The 18,391-nt window shown below is 37.0% G+C and overlaps 2 protein-coding genes across 6 annotated transcripts in view; one reads left to right on the top strand and one right to left on the bottom strand.

Moving 5' to 3' along the window:
• Nucleotides 1-9,600, bottom strand: part of IFT74 (intraflagellar transport 74) — a 126,779-nt gene extending 117,179 nt beyond the window's left edge. The window contains exon 1 of one of the 5 annotated variants that reach the window (XM_077148000.1): nt 9,467-9,600. The gene's annotated coding sequence lies outside the window, so the exon portion shown is untranslated. The other 4 variants (XM_077148002.1, XM_077147999.1, XM_077148003.1 and 1 more) reach the window with 4 other exon arrangements.
• Nucleotides 9,601-9,616: 16 nt separating this feature from the next.
• The window catches only part of PLAA (phospholipase A2 activating protein), a 107,751-nt gene continuing 98,976 nt past the window's right edge, over nt 9,617-18,391 (top strand). The window contains exon 1 of the mRNA XM_077147998.1: nt 9,617-9,760. The gene's annotated coding sequence lies outside the window, so the exon portion shown is untranslated. The remainder of the gene's footprint in view (nt 9,761-18,391) is intronic.

Consider the following 18,391-nt stretch of genomic DNA (forward strand, 5'->3'; position numbering starts at 1 on the left):
AGCAAGATTGACAAAAAGAAGAAGAGAGAGGATGCAAATAAATAAGATCAGAAATGGAAAAGGAGACATAACCACTGACCTCACAGAAATAAAGGAAGTAATAACAGGATACTATGAACAACTTTACGCTAATAAATACAACAATTTAGATGAAATGGACGGGTTCCTGGAAAGGCATGAACAACCAACTTTGACTCAAGAAGAAATAGATACCTCAACAAACCAATCACAAGTAAAGAAATTGAATCAGTCATTCAAAAGCTTCCTAAAAAGAAAAGTCCAGGACCAGACAGCTTCACATGTGAATTCTACCAAACATTACAGAAAGAATTAGTACCAACTCTCCTCAAACTCTTCAAATAATTCGAAGTGGAGGGAAAGCTACCTAATTCATTCTATGAAGCCAACATCACCCTCATACCAAAACCAGGCAAAGGTACTACAAAAAAAGAAAACTACAGACCAATCTCTCTAATGAATATAGATGCAAAAATCCTCAACAAAATTCTAGCAAATCGAATCCAACAACACATTAAAAGAATTATACATCATGACCAAGTAGGATTCATCCCAGGTGTGCAAGGATGGTTCAACATAAGAAAATCAATTAATGTAATACACCATATCAACAAATCAAAGCAGAAAAATCACATGATCATCTCAATTGATGCAGAGAAGGCATTTGACAAGATTCAACATCCTTTCCTGTTGAAAACACTTCAAAAGATAGGAATACAAGGGAACTTCCTTAAAATGATAGAGGGAATATATGAAAAACCCACAGCTAATATCATCCTCAATGGGGAAAAATTGAAAACTTTCCCCCTAAGATCAGGAACAAGACAAGGATGTCCATTATCACCACTATTATTCAACATCGTGTTGGAGGTTCTAGCCAGAGCAATTAGACAAGAAAAAGAAATACAAGGCATCAAAATTGGAAAGGAAGAAGTAAAACTATCACTGTTTGCAGACGATATGATACTATATGTCGAAAACCCGGAAAAATCCACAACAATACTACTAGAGCTAATAAATGAGTACAGCAAAGTAGCAGGTTACAAGATCAACATTCAAAAATCTATAGCATTTCTATACATGAGCAATGAACAAGCTGAGGGGGAAATCAAGAAACGAATTCCATTTACAATTGCAACTAAAAGAACAAAATATCTAGGAATAAATTTAACTAAAGAGACAAAAAACCTATACAAAGAAAACTACAAAAAACTGTTAAAAGAAATCACAGAAGACCTAAATAGATGGAAGGGCATACCGTGTTCATGGATTGGAAGACTAAATATAGTTAAGATGTCAATCCTACCTAAACTGATCTACAGATTCAATGCAATACCAATCAAAATCCCAACAACTTATTTTTCAGAATTAGAAAAACCAATAAGCAAATTTATCTGGAAGGGCAGGTTGCCCTGAATTGCTAAAAACATCTTGAGGAAAAAAAACGAAGCTGGAGGTCTCGCACTGCCAGACTTTAAGGCATATTATGAAGCCACAGTGTTTAAAACAGCATGGTATTGGCATAAAGATAGATATATCGATCAATGGAATCGAATAGAGTGCTCAGAAATAGACCCTCTCATCTATGGACATTTGATCTTTGATAAGGCAGTCAAGCCAACTCACCTGGGACAGAACAGTCTCTTCAATAAATGGTGCCTAGAGAACTGGATATCCATATGCAAAAGAATGAAAGAGGACCCGTATCTCACACCCTATACAAAAGTTAACTCAAAATGGATCAAAGATCTAAACATTAGATCTAAGACCATAAAACAGAGGAAAATGTAGGGAGATATCTTATGAAACTTACAATTGGAGGCGGTTTTATGGACCTTAAACCTAAAGCAAGAGCACTGAAGAAGGAAATAAATAAATGGGAGCTCCTCAAAATTAAACACTTTTGTGCATCAAAGAACTTCATCAAGAAAGTAGAAAGAGAGCCTACACAATGGGAGACAATATCTGGAAACGACATATCAGATAAACGTCTAGTATCCAGAATTTATAAAGAGATTGTTCAACTCAACAACAACAAAAAGACAGCCAACCCAATTACAAAATGGGAAAAAGACTTGAACAGATACCTATCAGAAGAGGAAATACAAATGGCCAAAAGGCACATGAAGAGATGCTCAATGTCCCTGGCCATTAGAGAAATGCAAATCAAAACCACAATGAGATATCATCTCACACCCACCAGAATGGCCATTATCAACAAAACAGAAAATGACAAGTGCTGGAGAGGATGCGGAGAAAGAGGCACACTTATCCACTGTTGGTGGGAATGTCAAATGGTGCAACCACTGTGGAAGGCAGTTTGGCGGTTCCTCAAAAAGCTGAACATAGAATAGCCATACGACCCAGCAATACCATTGCTGGAATATACTCAAAGGACTTAAGGGCAAAGACACAAACGGACATTTGCACACCAATGTTTATAGCAGCGTTATTTACAATTGCAAAGAGATGGAAACAGCCGAAATCTCCATCAACAGAAGAGTGGCTAAACAAACTGTGGTATATACATACGATGGAATACTATGCAGCTTTAAGACAGGATAAACTTATGAAGCATGTAATAACATGGATGGACCTAGAGAACATTATGCTGAGTGAGTCTAGCCAAAAACTAAAGGACAAATACTGTATGGTCCCACTGATGTGAACAGACATTCGAGAATAAATTTGGAATATGTCCTTGATAACAGAGTCCAGCAGGAGGTAGAAACAGGGTAAGATAATGGCCAATTGGAGTTGAAGGGATACAGACGGTGTAACAGGACTAGATACAAAAACTCAAAAATGGACAGCACAATAATACCTAATCGTAAAGTAATCATGTTAAAACACTGAATGAAGCTGCATCTGAGCTATAGGTTTTTGTTTTGTTTTGTTTTGTTTTGTTTTGATTTTACTATTATTACTTTTATTTTTTTCTCTATATTAACATTCTATATCTTTTTCGGTTATGTTGCTAGTTCTTCTAAACCAATGCATATGTACTAAGAAATGATGATCATGCATCTATGTGATGATGTTAAGAATTAATGATTGCATATGTAGAATGGTATGATCTCTAAATGTAGGGTTAATTTCTTTTTTTCCGTTAATTAAAAAAAAAAAAGATAAGGGATAATTGGAGCTGAAGGGATACAGACTGTACAACGGGACTGGATATAAAAACTCAGAAATGGACAGCACAATACTACCCAATTGTAATGCAATTATGTTAAAATACTGAATGAAGCTGCATGTGAGGTATAGGGTTGTTTTTGTTTTTGTTTTTTTTTTTTCTTTCTATTATTGTTTTAATTCTTATTCTGTTGTCTTTTTATTTCTTTTCCTAAATCGATGCAAATGTACTAAGAAATGATGCATATGCAACTATGTGATGTTATTAAGAATTACTGATTGTACATGTAGATTGGAATGATTTCTAATTGTTTTGTTAATTCTTTTTTAATTAATAATTAATAAATAAATAAATAAATAAATAAATAAATAAAAAGCTGAATATAGAATTGCCATATGACCCAGCAATACCATTGCTAGGTATCTACTCCAAGGACTTAAGGGCAAAGACACAAACGGACATTTGCACAGTAATGTCTATAGCAGCGTTATTTACAATTGCAAAGAGATGGAAACAGCCGAAATGTCCATCAACAGAAGAGTGGCTAAACAAACTGTGGTATATACATACGATGGAATATTATGCAGCTTTAAGACAAGATAAACTTATGAAGCATGTAATAACATGGATGGACCTGGAGAACATTATGCTGAGTGAGTCCAGCCAAAAACTAAAGGACAAATACTGTATGGTCCCATTGATGTGAACGGACATTCGAGAATAAACTTGGAATACGTCATTGGTAACAGAGTCCAGCAGGAGTTAGAAACAGGGTAAGATAATGGGTAACTGGAGCTGAAGGGATACAGACTGTGCAACAGGATTAGATACAAAAACTCAAAAATGGACAGCAGAATAATACCTAAGTGTAAAGTAATCATGTTAAAACACTGAATGAAGCTGCATCTGAGCTATAGGGTTTTTTTTTGTTTGTTTGTTTTTTACTATTATTATTACTTTTATTTCTTTTCTCTATATTAGCATTCTATATCTTTTTCTGTTGTGTTGCTAGTTCCTCTAAACCGATGCAAATGTACTAAGAAAGGATGATCATGCATCTATGTGATGACGTTAAGAATTACTGATTGCATATGTAGAATGGTATGATTTCTAAATGTTGTGTTAATTTCTTTTTTTCCGTTAATTAATAAAAAAAAAATTAAACACTTTTGTGCATCAAAGAACTTCATCAAGAAAGTAGAAAGACAGCCTACACAATGGGAGACAATATTTGGAAACGACATATCAGATAAAGGTCTAGTATCCAGAATTTATAAAGAGATTGTTCAACTCAACAACAAAAAGACAGCCAACCCAATTACAAAATGAGAAAAAGACTTGAACAGACACTTCTCAGAAGAGGAAATACAAATGGCCAAAAGGCACATGAAGAGATGCTCAATGTCCCTGGCCATTGGAGAAATGCAAATCAAAACCACAATGAGATATCATCTCACACCCATCAGAATGGCCATTATCAACAAAACAGAAAATGACAAGTGCTGGAGAGGATGCGGAGAAAGAGGCACACTTATCCACTGTTGGTGGGAATGTCAAATGGTGCAACCACTGTGGAAGGCAGTTTGGCAGTTCCTCAAAAAACTGAATATAGAATTGCCATACGACCCAGCAATACCATTGCTAGGTATCTACTCAAAGGACTTAAGGGCAAAGACACAAACGGACATTTGTACACCAATGTTTATAGCAGCATTATTTACAATTGCAAAGAGATGGAAACAGCCAAAATGTCCGTCAACAGATGAGTGGCTAAACAAACTGTGGTATATACATACAATGGAATATTATGCAGCTTTAACACAGAATAAACTTATGAAGCATGTAATAACATGGATGGACCTAGAGAACATTATGCTGAGTGAGTCTAGCCAAAAACTAAAGGACAAATACTGTATGGTCCCACTGATGTGAACCGACATTCGAGAATAAACTTGGAGTATGTCATTGGTAACAGAGACCAGCAGGAGTTAGAAACAGGGTAAGATAATGGGTAATTGGAGCTGAAGGGATACAGACCGTGCAACAGGACTAGATACAAAAACTCAAAAATGGACAGCACAATACTACCTAATTTTAATGTAATTATGTTAAAACACTGAATGAAGCTGCATCTGAGCTATAGTTTTTTTTGTTTGTTTGTGTTTTTTTGTTTATATATATATATATTTTTATTATTTTTATTTTTTTCTCTATATTATCATTCTATATCTTTTTTCTGTTGTTTTGCTAGTTCTTTTCCTAAATCGATGCAAATGTACTAAGAAATGATGATCATACATCTATGTGATGATATTAAGAATTACTGATTGCATATGTAGAATGGAATGATTTCTAAATGTTGTGTTAATTTTTTTAATTAATTAAAAAATAAATAAATAAATAAATAATAGGGGGAACAAATGTTAAAAATAAATTTAGTTGAAGTGCTAGTGGTAAATGAAAGCAAGGGGTAAGGGGTGTGGCATGTATAATCTTTTTTTTGTTATCGTTTTATTTCTTTTTCTGTTGTCTTTTTTATTTTTTTCTAAATCGATGCAAATGTTCTAGAAATGATGAATATGCAACTATGTGATGATATTAAGAATTACTGATTGTATATGTAGAATGGAATGATATCTTAATGTTTTGTCTGTTAATTTTTTTTAATTAATAAAAAAATTACAAAAAAAAAAATTTAGGCCCCTGTAGTTACCTGTCTCTCCTGTTCTCTCATCCTATACCATGGTTTAAATTTTCTCTTCTCTGACATATCCAGTGTCTTCTTTCTTTCCCAATCTTTTCTCTGTTCTTTCTGTTTCATGGCTATCTCCCTTATATTCTCAGTCTTATCAAATACTTTAACTCCTTGCCTTAACAGAATTCTGATTTTCCCCTGACAGAGTGAAAGCTGTTTCTAGCTTACTGTCCCACAATTTAAAGCAAAGGAGATGTACTCTCTATGCTCCCTAGTGTCACCTTTGAAACATTCTTCTCTGTCTTTAAAAATAAATAATAAACAAACAAACAAATAGGACTCTTTCTTTGAGGACCAGGGAATGCAACCCTGTATTTTTCATGGCTGCTGTTACCTAGTGACCTCCTGATCACTTTTTAAATCTTTATTAAGGTCCTTTACCTAGTGTTTGTACCTTTTAAATCTAGTTATTGTCTTTTTACCCCAAGTCCCACCATCATCATAGACAATTTCAATATCTAACATTCTAGCTTCACAGTTCCCTGACCTCAATTTCAGTAACCATTTTAACTTCTTTTCAGTCTTTCTTAGCCAGGGTCAGAACCTGAAGCTAGTTTACCACCTGGAATTGTTTCATCTCAAACATCTCAACTGGAATAAACTGTTCTCTTACCTTAATCTCCTCTCCTTCTACCTTTTTCCCAGCTTTATTTCCTCTACACCTACCTTTAACCACTTATTTAATTCAACTATTTTTTCTCAGTTTATCAGGCCCCTGATAAATAGATATCATTTAACATTTTGGCTGATAGAGTATTTTTCAAATTGTGGATTATGCAGGTCATATGCTTCAGACATGAAACAGAATACAAAATATAAGAGTTTACTGCCCACAGGAAGGGCAAATATTGTTTCATTAAATTTTTGTTTCAGTTGCATTTATATAAATTCACATGTATGTGCATACTGGGCTGTGAAGTAAAATATATATCCTATTGTACGTCACACTAAAAAGAGTTTTAAAGATATGCATCTAGACAGAGACTATGCAGACAAAGAGAAGAGTGTCCAAGACTCTGCCTGGAGGAATGTCAAGGCATACAAGTCAGATAACTGAGGAGAAATTAGCACAAGAGAATGAAAAGGAAGTTCCCCAGAAACCAAAGAGGAAAACTAGGAGCTTAAGTCAGAAATGCCAAGACAAGCAAGGAATGATCAACATACCATTTACTACTGAGAATTCAAGAAAGATGAAAACCAAAATGTCCAATAGAATCCTCATCCAAAAAAGCTGTTTGTGACCTTGGCAAGAGCAGTTTCAAAGACTCCCTACTTTCCCTACACTAAACTACTGTCTCATAAGTACCCTCAACTAATTTGTACACTTGAACTACTCTCTAGTGTACTGGTCGGTACTGCAGACATAGAAAGGGGGGGAGAAATTTAAAGAAAAACAACAACAACAAAAAACACAGAAAACATTTAGTAGTAAAATCAGAAGGTCTATGTGATTAATTATAAGAAATGAGCCAGAGGGAGAAATCAATGACAAAGTTGCTGACTTGTGGGTCTAGGAGGTGGTACAAAGAGCAAGAGCAAATTTGGGGTGATGATAACGAGCCTATATCTATATGTATTTATTTTGAGACATCTGTGTATATCCAAATGGAGATGTCAAGTAATTATTTTGATATAAATACCTGATTTTACTACTAAATGTTTTCTGTGTTTTTTTTTTGTTGTTGTTGTTTTTCTTTAAATTCCTCCCCCCTTTCTATGTCTGCAGTACCGACCAGTTCAGGGCCTCAGTGATTCCAGTGGGTTATCACACCAGCCTCCTCACTGGTCCCCTTGCCTGACAAAAAATCATACCTGTTATCTTCTATAGAAATCCTTTCATGAACATCCATAACCACCCCCACCTTCTTCAATTTGTGTTTACAGACCAATCCTATGTGTTGCCAACCTGTGTATACCTCTATCCATACACATCACACCAAATGAAATTATCTGCTTAAGTATTTCTCTATCTTGAGGGCAAGAGATGGATTGTATTCTTTTTTTTTTTTTTGTATGCTGTATGGTGGGGATCTCATTTCATTCTTTTTCCATGTGAGTACGCCCTTATTGCAGCACCATTTGTTGAATTTTTGTGTGGTTAGTTTTTCATTTGTTCGTTTGCTTGTTTCTTTGGAGGTGCATGGGACAGGAATGGAACCACGTCTCCTGCATGGCAGGCAAGACTTCTACCACTGAATTACCACATTCATTTTTATATTCCCAACATTTACCTCAGTGCCAGGCAGAAACTTTATTTCTTTTTGTACCTTTTGAATTTCCTCCCACATGAAGGTATTGCCAATTAACAACAAAATTATATATATTAAATTGTTGAAAACAAAACAAACCATTTGTTGAACTAAAATAGTTTACTGCTATACCCCATGACCCTTATGCTCTGGCTTTTCTTGGCATTCCCTCATAGCCATTTCTTGGATTGCTTCTATTCGCTCTACAAACTTGCACCCTTTCTTATAACTACACTATTGTGATGATACATAAATCAATGTTTTCAGTTCTGTCCTTTTAACGGGACACCAATTCTGAATTTTCAACTTTTACTGGAAGTTTTTATATAGAAGTCTCAAAATCACCTCATACTGAGTATTTCACACCAAATTTATAATATTCCCATTCGGAGTAGCTCCCTGATTCTGTTTCTGCTTTGAGTTCCGTAAACAAAGAGAATTATTTCAAACGGAAAGAGAGTTTCAATGAAATTGCTCTCTGAAAGAAGACAAGATCTATGATCAAAACAGTTTCTCCAAGAAAAATCTGCTACAATAAATCTTTGTGTTCACTGGAATTAGCCACTGTTAAGAGAGCTTTCCTGATAACTTCAAGAAAATGTACAAACACAGAAACGCTAAATTAAAACTCTTCATTCGATTTTGTCACTCCTTTACTACAGTGGAGAAAAGGTTGGCATTAGATCGCTCCCAAGGGAAAAAAGGAAGGGACACTAGTAATAAACATGCCAGGAGCACCGGGATTGTTCGCGCTACACGGAAAGGCAGCCTGGCCTCTGGTTCCAGAAAGATTAAGGTTCCAACTCTCTGCTACTGGCTGCATAATCGAAACACTCGCTAAACATCTCAGGATCTGTTTCTCATCTGTAACATGGAAGTATGTCAACGGAACCCTTTATTTTCCCTAAGCCGGCCATTCAGAGTGAAAAGTTGCTAAGTCCGTCCAACAGGCCAACGGACAGAAATCCAGTATTTGGGGATTTGAGTAAATTCCCTCGGCCCAGAGACTTCTGATGCTCTTGGATCCTTCCCGCCATTTCGGTTTAGCGGGTCTCCTCAGCCGGGTATCTGCAAGGTCTTTGCGTACCCTTTACCCGACTGGAGTTGGGAATCTCCTTCCTCTGGCGAGGGGCACTAGGGTTATAGCTAGGGGCAGAGGAGTTAGAACTTGTTTTCTTCGGGGCTTTATCAGCACCCCTAAGGTACGATAACCAAAGCAGGAGGAAGAGAGGAAGAAATGGAACCTGGGACTTCTCACCTCCGCCGGCGCGGAAGGAGAGCGGTCGCACGACTCGGGGACGCACGAACCTCGATCCGAAGCCGCCACAACGGTTGAGCCCACCAGCGGCTGCAGCTAGCCTATGGGCTACTTTCCTGGATCAGAAGGCCTAAACCCGAGCAACGGCGCGCCGCCGCGTCTCCCGGCAACAGGGGCGGGGCCAGTAGGACGTTCCTTCTGGCTGGCCAATCGTCCGCCTCCGGCTCCGGGTCCTAACTAAGGGAGTGAGAGAAAAATGCTGTCGCGAGAGTTGAGAACTATCGTTTGCCTAGGACTGTTTTCTGAAAGATGTGAAAAACCGCGAGTTAGGTAGAAAATGCAAGGTAACTTTTAGCTGAAGACTTTGGTTTTCTAAGAATTCACAGCACCCTTTTTGAGTGTTGCAAGATAAGTCTCTGGAGTGTAACTGACCAGAATTCACTTTAGCAAGTTTTATTATATCGCCATGTAACCTGCCTCACATATGCTACCGTGTAATGGGTTAGACTTTTTAAAGACTTGTTTTAAGTTATTCCATAATAGGCAGTATTGTATAGTCTTTTTGCTCATATTATTGATAGTTTTTACTTCTGTTAGGACAACAAGACGTTTTACACAGTTCAGTATTAAGTATCGATGCAGTTCTGGCAGCTTTCGTTTTGTTCTTTATTTCAGTTTGGATGTTGCACATGTTTAGGCTTCCGTTCAGAGTAAGTTGTAGTTTATGTGTTCTTCCAGTTTTCATATAAACAGAGTTTAAATGTTATTACAGCTATAATCATCGCATGCATAAATATTGTTTGGGTTTTTTTTAATTTTTCACTTGCATGCATTCTTTACACTCGGATTTTTCTTGTATGCCTGCTTCTAAGGAGTTTAAAATCAATACAATACAAGATGAAAAAATGTCATATGATTGAGTTATCCCTTAAAGTTTTAAAACGTTTTCATGTAATCCCATTTGTGCCTAAAATATTTGTAGTGTCTTACTCACTGTCTTACTCTCATCCGTTTGATCACATTGTGGCTAAACTTTCCACCTGTGGCAGAGTTCCTCCACTCTTCCTACTATAGGAAATGGAAATAACTAATATTGTCATTCTCCGTCTTCCTTGTAACAAGGGCAAGGGCACATTGTTTACTAGACTCTCCAGTCTGATCTGATGCACCCATTCGGGACTCGAACAGGAATCTGAAGATAACCAGAACCAAAACTTCAGGGAGTTCATTTAAGTAAGGGTGACAGTGGCAAGAACTACATCAAGCTTCCAAGTTTGCAAAGCTCTAGCAGCAGCAACCGTGTCCAACATCCGTGTTTTGGTGCAGTGTTTGTGCTCAGGGCTTTGTAAGGAGCAGGGCCTCTAGGCTGTTTCTTGAGCCCTCCTGGAGATTCTGTGAGCTGCTTAAATTCTGTTGCAACTAAGGATCCTGACAGATATAACCAATGAAGTTGACAGAACAGATGCTATTATCCTGGTTTTAAAGAGGTTAAATGATTTGCTTAAAATCACTTGGTGAATAAGTAGTGATTCCCTTTACCATAGTCTTTTCATAATGAAAAAGGAATAAAAAATAGGAATCTATTACTCCTTTTAGCCTTGTAGCCTCAGGATAGGCACCATATCTTATTTAACTTTAGATAAATTTTGGTTAGTCTTTCTTGTTTTTAATATTCAGGGACTAAGGCCACATTAAATAATTGGAGGTTTATTGTAAGGGTACTTGTGTGCTTAGTTCCTTACTCTCTCTAGGCCTTTGCACTGCTATTCCCTTTCCTGGGATTCTTGTCCCTCTGCTTTTCACTGCCAAAGTCCTGTTCATCCTTCAAGTCCCAGCCCAAATGCTTCTTCAGGAAGATCTTCTCTGGCGCTCCGGACTAGATTACTATTCCAACTCCCCCTGCTCCCCCAGTATATATCCTCAAAACATCCTGTATTTTTCCTACATAAAAACCGTTATATTTTACAGTTACATATTTTTTGTCTCTCCTTGCTTATTATCTTTTCAGTAAGACTGGGCATTCATTGAGAAAAGGATCATCTTTATTTTATTACCTCAGTACTTACCAATGTCTCTTGTAGTACTCATTAAATGAATAGACTCAAAGACAGCAATTAAATCAAGGGACCTATCACAAATGGTTAGGCACCTGAGTCCTACAGAGCTTCCAAGTAGTTTTGGAATTGGAAAGAAGTTCAGTATCCAAGGCTAGGCACCACCCTCTTTTATTGGGGGTTAATTAATGCCTGCTGATGTGCCAACTCCTTTTTTTTATTTTATTTTTTTTTGCTTTTTTTATTGTAATATTCTGGCTACCTACATCTTCTAGTCTATATACATATTTTATCTTAAGGCTTCTTGCTATTCATAATGTCTGCTTATTTATGATTGCCACTTAACACCTCTGCTGTTTCATACTATTTATGAATTACCTTCTCTCTGTGGATCTTTTGGTTTCTATTTCCTATTGCCAGGTTCTCCTACCACATTCAAATTTCTGAATGAGAGAAAACCTGATTCAGCCAGTTAATTGCAGCTACTTTATAAGCCACTAATCTTGTTGGACCATTGATAATTTATCTACCTCTGGTACAGTAAATGTCTGAACAAGAAGAGATTATGCCTAAATTAACAGAAGAAAAATGTTAACCAAGTAACATAAAAATGCGTTTGCAGCAGGCTTACAGAATTTTTAGAGTATACAATTTGAGGAATGACTTCATTAAATTATTCTAGGTTGATAAAAAGATGACCAATTGGTCATCTTAATAACATCAAGACAATCTAAGTCTGTCTAGGTTCCATAGGCTTTGAATACCTATAAGAAAGGTTAATGAGCTTACTGTTGAATATTTATATCAAAGGAAAGAAGATATTAACTACACTGATGGCAGTGACTGAAAAAACTGCTATGAAATTTGTAAATGCACATGTCCTTTGGTCCAGCAATTCCACTTCTAGGAAATTAGCATATATTCATACTTAATTTATACATACACTGTACACACACATGCACACTAGATTATTTGAGTAGTGCTTGCTATAGCAGAAGACTGGGAAAATTTAAGAACACTGATTAAATAATGCCTTAGTCATAAAATTACATACTATTTGGCCATTAACCTAGATATATAGCTAAAACAAAATGAAGAACAGTGTATAGAATGCTAACATCTTATTGCATCCTGCATAAACACTCTTTGAGAAATATATAAGAAATTGATAACAATGGGTGCTTCCAGCAAGAAGAACTGGGTGGCTAGGGATGGAAAATTTACGCTGTTTATCCATTAGATCTTTTGAATTTTAAACCCAAGAATATATTATGACTACTTTCAAAAATAAACATTATTTTCAAATGTTGATGGACTGAGGGCTTTTTTTAAATTTTTGAATGTTGATGGATTGTTGATGGACTGTGGACTTTGGGCCCTCTATGTGATTCCTGATGAATGCAGGTGGCTGAAGGATGCACTGATGGAGAAGATGGGTGAACGATGGTGTATACTTATGAACGAAGGTTGTGCTATTACAAAAAGGAAAAAATTTGTGAGGCGTGCAATGATGTGAATGAACATGTGGGACATTTGGTGAGACAAAATAACCCAGAAACAAAAGAACAAGAATGCTATGGTCACCTTTACAAAATGCTTATAAGAAAACAAAGGCCTAGATTGTAAGCTTTTAGAGCAGACATAGTAAGTCCACAGTGGTGATTATTATTTCTGGATTTTGAGAGATTGTTTTATATATATACATACATATATATATATATACAATCTGATGTTTAGAGATAAGAACGAAGCCGAACAGGTTGGGGTTAAAGTAATTCAGAACATAGGGGTAAGGAAGATAGTGTTTATGTTTTAGAATCACACATAATCTTTGAGACCATTGGAAGAAAGGTCTGGAACTGAAATTTTCTGTAGTGCTTAGTCAAATTCAACCTATCTGTACAGCTCATTTGAACAACTGAAACACAGGGAGCACAGAATAAGAAAGAGGACCTTTAATCCTGTATAGATTATTGTAATGACTGGATACATCCTAGAGTATATTAAGCAGATAATTAAAAAGTATTGGCAAAATTTCCTAATATAACTTATATGAACAGCTTAATTGAACACCATAAGTACATGGAACCTTGAGTGGGACATAAGATTTTGTAGGTTTGTCCGGAGTGATGCACCAATAAATCTCAGAGTGATTTGAACAGTGAGTAAAAAAGTATTTGCAAAGTCCCCTTGGGGGAATAGTGAGAAAGGGTGAAAATTCAACTTCCCTAAGTGGAGAATTCTTGATATTCTCACAAGCAGTGGGGACAACCAAAGCAATAGGCTGAGCCCCCAATCTTGGAGTTTGTTCACATGAAACTTTACCCCGCAAAGGAGAGGTCAAACCTACTTAAAACTAGGCCTAAGAGTCAGCCTCAAGAGAACCTCTTTTATTGCTCAGATGTGGCCTCTCTCCAGCTAACACAACAAGCAAACTCACCGCCCTTCCCTTCTCTACGTGGCACATAACTCCCAGGGGTGTGGACATTCCTGGCAATGTGGGACAGAAATCCTAGAATAAGCTGGGACTCAGCAGCAAGGGATTGAGAAAACTTTCTTGACCAAAAGAGGGAAGAGCAAAATGAGACAAAATAAAGTGTCAGTGGCTGAGAGATTCCAAACAGAGTTGAGAGGTTATCCTGGAGGTTATTCTTATGCATTAAACAGATATCACCTTGTTAGTCAAGATGTAATGGAGAGGCTGGAGGGAACTGCCAGAAAATGTAGAGCTGTGTTCCAGCAGCCATGTTTCTTGAAGATGATTGTATAATGATATAGCTTTCACAATGTGATTGTGTGATTGTGAAAACCTTGTGTCTGATGGTCCTCTTATCTACCTTATCAACATACGAGTAAAACATATGGAATAAAAATAAATAATAGGGGGAACAAATGTTAAATTTAGATTGAAATGTTAGTGATCAAGAGAGGGAGGGGTAAGGGGTATGGTATGTATAAATTTTTTTCTGTTGTCTTTTTCTTTTTCTGAATTGATGCAAATATTCTAAGAAATGATCATGATGATGAATATGCAACTATGTGATGATATTGTGAATTACTGATTATATATGTAGAATGGATTGATCATATGTTAAGAATGTTTGCATCTGTTTTTGTTATATTTTTTATAAAAGTTTTTAACAAAAAGATCAGTTCTAGCTCTATTATATTCTAGTTCTGAGATTTGTAGAAATTAACAAACATCCAAATGAGAACAAACAAAGGCTATTTATTCAGAGCTTGCTATATTAATACAGTTAGCCACTATCGTCTGCATCTGACAGAGACTTAAAGGCAAGCAAAGAAGTGGGAAAGCTTTTACAGTGGGGAAAAAGGGGATGACTTCAGACTTCATGTATACCCTGCTTGGAGCTGTTGACATGGGGAAGCTTGAGGCAGACTAACTAGAAGTGGGTTAGAGGAGCATATTTCCTTTTCCTGGTTGGTCTTAAATTTGAAGGGGGAGGGTGTGTGTGTGGTACAGACAGATGACGAAAGTCACAGGTGTCAATTAAATCCTGGCTATTTTGGGGTCAATTGTTACACTGATTATGATTTGATTTCCTAAGAAGTATGCTGTAGATAATGGCCAGTGTTTTGGATCAATTGTTATATGTAGTTTACCAGACATTCCAGGTTATTTGTATATTCAGTATCTCAGACTTAAGAATGTTGTTTTTTTAGCTGCAATTTAACCAATAAATTTTATAGCCTGCTAACCATTTATGAGGCAAGGTCTTCATCTGTTAAATGGGGATAATAATGTGACCTACCTAAAAGGGGTATTGTGATACCTGCATAGTTACGAAAAATATTCAGTATAGTCCTTTAGCTGGAAAATGCTCTGTATAGTCTTCAGTAGCTAGAAAAGTGTTTATTATGATTACTTCACTCAAGCAGTCTTGACTTATTTTAAGCCTAAAGGCCCTTGTTGAAATAGCTTGCTGTTGATCTAATCTTAAAAGTTAACTCTCCCTTTCCTTTTCTGTTACGTTAATAAGATCCTCTCCAGCTCTATTTGCAGGGATGAAACACCTTATGGACTTAATTAGCACCTTCCTCCCTTTGAAGGTCAAGATCAAAAGCCTGAATAGTCAACAAAAAGAGAATATGTTGACCGAATAGCTTTTCCTCTGCTATTTTCTTACTTTTTAAAAAAATTAATTTATTTTGTATTATCAAAACAAGACAACATACAAACATGAACACTCTTAACATACAAACATTCTATGTATGGTGTACAGTTAATGGCTCACAATATCATCAACCAGTAGAATGTTCGTCACCATGTACTTTTTTTAGAACATTTGCATAAAAAGAAAAAAAGTAAAAAACTCACACATATTCACACACCCCTTATCCCTCCCTCTCATTGACCATTAGTATTTCCATCTACTCAATAGAGTTTCACCTTTGTTCCCCCTATTATTTATTTTATTTTTAATCCATACTTTTTACTCATCTGTCAATATCATAGATAAAGGTTTTCACAGTCACATAGTTACACTGCAAAAGCTATATCATTACACATTCATCTTCAAGAAAGATGGCTACTGGAACACAGCTCTACAATTGCAGGTGCTTCCCACTAGCCTCTCTAATACACCTTAAACTAAAAAGGGGATATTTATAAAATGTGTAAGAATAACCTCCAGGGACTTCCGGGTCAAGATGGCAGCTTAACAACGTGCGCATTTTAGTTCATCCTCCAGAACAACTACTAAATAACCAGAAACAGTACAGAACAGCTCCTGGAGCCATGATAGTGACTGGACACACAGCGTACCCCAGTCTGGACCAGCTGGACTGGCTGCGAGCACTCCCCAGAACCGTGAGTTCCCAAAGCTGCAGCAGCCAGTGCCCCTCCCCCACAGGCCACTTCCCAGAGCGGAAAGGAAAGAATGTTACCAGCAGCAGGGACTGGGCACAATCAAACGCCAATTGTGGAACTAATTAACAAATTCTAACTATTAAAAATAGGCCCCCAGCTTAGGTGAACCTGATCAAAGCGGAGGTTGCTCATTTTTGCCCCGGCGCCAAGGGGACAAGACTGAGAAAAAGGGGGGGGGGAAAAAAGAAGGAAACAGAGGTTTTTGTGGCTGTGTATCTACAAAGGCTTAACTGCCTCTGGATACAGCGGCAGGACTTTTCAGGCTGCAACTGCCCCAGGCATAGGCAGAAGTGAGCTCTTTTGGGGGCTTATCTGGAGCTTGTGCCTTCCCCAGGGGAGGGGTGAAGCCCCACCCAGGTGGAATCCCTCCATCAAGGAATTCAGACACCAGGGCTTGGTAATTTGAAGCCATTAACACCAGCCTACAACCTCTCCTCTGTCTCCACCACACCCCCAGCAGGGAGAGTCTGCCAAAGTTAAAGGTACCACATCATCTTATGCTGGTGGGACCTGCAATCAGACAAGCGCCACATACTGGGCAGGATAAGAAAAACAGAGTCCAGAGACTTCACAGGAAAGTCTTTCAACCTGCTGGGTCTCACCCTCAGGGAAAACCGATGCAGGTGACTCTTTCCTCCTGAAAGGAGGCCAGTTTTGTCTGGGAAAATTTGGCTGGGGTCTATAATATCTAAGTAGACCTTCCTTAGTGTGTGTGGGGAAAAGGCACCACACAAGCAGGGCAAGCAACAAGAAAACAAGAACTGAAAAATTCGCCTCTGTTAAAAAAAAAACTTAAGCTAAAGGTCCAGATAAAGCTGAAAGGAATGTCAAAGAACAGATAGACAACAAATTCATCCAGCAAGAAAACTTTAGGAAAAAGAAGTGAAAGCAATCTCCAGAATAAACTAATTAAGGTAATTAAATGCCTAGATGCCAGCAAACAATAACAAATCACACTAGGAAAATTGAAGATATGGCCAGTCAAAGGAACAAACCAACAATTCAAATGACATACAGGAGCTGAAACAATTAATTCAGAATGTACGAACAGACATGGAAAACCTCATCAAAAACCAAATCAATGAATTGAGGGAGGATATAAAAGAAGGCAAGGAAAGAACAAAAAGAAGAAACTGAAAGTCTAAAAAAACAAACCACAGAACTTATGGGAATGAAAGACACAGTAGAAGAGATGAAAAAAACAATGGAAACCTACAATGGTAGATTTTGAGAGACAGAACATAGGATTTCTGAACTGGAGGGTGGAACATCTGAAATCCGACAAGAAACAGAAACTATAGGGAAAAAATGGAAAAATATGAGTAGGGACTCAGGGAATTGAAAGACAATATGAAGTGCATGAATATACATGTTGTGGGTATCCCAGAAGGAGAAGAGAAGAGAAAACGAGGAGAAAAACTAATGGAGGAAATTATCACTGCAAATTTCACAACTCTTATGAAAGATTTAAAATTACAGACCCAAGAAGTACAGCGTACCCCAAAGAGAATAGATCCAAATAGTCATACTCCAAGACATTTAATAATCAGAATGTCAGAGGTCAAAGAGAAAGAGAGGATCTTGAAAGCAGCAAGAGAAAAGCAATCCATCACATACATGGGAAGCCCAATAAGACTATGCGCAGATCTCTCAACAGAAACCATGGAGGCGAGAAGACAGTGGGATAATATATTTAAATTATTAAAAGAGAAAAACTGTCAACCAAGAATTCTATATCCAGCAAAACTGTCCTTCAAAAATTAGGGAGAAATTAAAACATTTTCAGACAAAAAAAATCACTGAGTGAATTTGTGACCAAGAGACCAGCTCTGCAAGAAATACTAAAGGGAACACTAGAGACAGATACGAAGACAGAAGAGAGAGGTGTGGAGAAGAGTGTAGAAAGGAAGACTATGAGTAAAGGTAAAAAGAAGGAAAATTAGATATGACATATAAAATCCAGAAGGCAAAATAGTAGAAGAAAGTACTACCCATGCAGTAATAACACTGAATATTAATGGATTAAACTC

This window comes from Tamandua tetradactyla, chromosome 2, assembly GCF_023851605.1.
Source record: "Tamandua tetradactyla isolate mTamTet1 chromosome 2, mTamTet1.pri, whole genome shotgun sequence".
Taxonomy (NCBI): Eukaryota; Metazoa; Chordata; class Mammalia; order Pilosa; family Myrmecophagidae; genus Tamandua; species Tamandua tetradactyla.